We start from the raw sequence: 1006 nt of genomic DNA, 5'->3' as shown, positions 1-1006 counted from the left end.
AATTTTTTCCTAACGTTAAAGAAAGATTTATGACCAGGAGATTACTACCGGATCATTGGACCAGTCAATTCATGGCTTGTCACGGAAATTTTGCGTCCAAGTTGCATGAGTTTGGCTTGGCGGGACATGGCTCGGGGTGCAGGTGTGGGCATGACCAGCAGGACGTCGAGCATGTGCTGTGGGATTGTCCACTCTTGGAGACCGAGCGAGCGGAGCTGTTTGCCCGGGTCCGCCCCCATTCGGGCCCAGTGGGACACGCAGACTTGGTGGCGGCCGAGGCTAATTTTGAGGCCTTTAGTAGATTTGCCAGAGCGTACGGAGAGCGGGACAACCCCGCTTCTTCTCACGACTCTTCTTAACTTCATTGATAGTTGCCAAGAACCATTTCAATTCATGTTTGCAAGCACTTCGGTGCCAGGCTGTATCACCAGTCCCGTGCGGCTCCGCTCGGGACAAATGAGGACTTAAAATCATTTTGAATGGCACACCGTAGTAGCATGGTAAGCAGTTGCGCATCATCGCAGCAGCATATCCATGTCGAGGTGGGAGGAGCGGAGTTTAAAACATGTCCCTTGTCACTGCTTCGGCAGTACATATACTAAAATTGGAACGATACAGAGAAGTTTAGCATGGCCCCTGCGCAAGGATGACACGCAAAATCGTGAAGCGTTCCACATTTTTAAGATAAAGAAAAGAATAAGAACAAAGACAAAGAAAAAGACAAAGAGAAGGATAAACTGAAAGTAAAGACTGTGGAAAAAAACAAGGACAACCAGTTCCACACTGAGGACGATAACCTAGAAGCCGACAAAGAGAGCACAAATGATATAATAATACCAACAACAATAACACCCTCACATGCTTGTGCAAAAAATATCGTTGAGATATCAAAAAGGGCACTGGATATTATAAAAAACGACAAACGGACAAGTCACGCATTATTCAATGCTGTAAGTGCGGAACTTGACAAAATAGCTTCCGAATCTTGGGCAATGGCCATTGAGCT

General features: G+C 46.4%; 1 non-coding gene across 1 annotated transcript; it reads left to right on the top strand.

The window, feature by feature from the left end:
* Positions 1–575: 575 nt before the first annotated feature.
* Positions 576–681, top strand: LOC147079267 (U6 spliceosomal RNA). Its single transcript, XR_015071685.1, has one exon. It is a non-coding gene; the product is annotated as a U6 spliceosomal RNA (small nuclear RNA).
* Positions 682–1006: the final 325 nt, after the last annotated feature.

The sequence above is a fragment of the Rhyacophila brunnea genome, unplaced genomic scaffold (genome assembly GCF_057557595.1).
Source record: "Rhyacophila brunnea isolate RB1 unplaced genomic scaffold, BYU_Rbru_1.0 scaffold_10, whole genome shotgun sequence".
Taxonomy (NCBI): domain Eukaryota; kingdom Metazoa; phylum Arthropoda; class Insecta; order Trichoptera; family Rhyacophilidae; genus Rhyacophila; species Rhyacophila brunnea.
The sequence above is the reverse complement of the archived record's forward strand: the minus strand, read 5'-3'. Positions and strand labels throughout refer to the sequence as shown.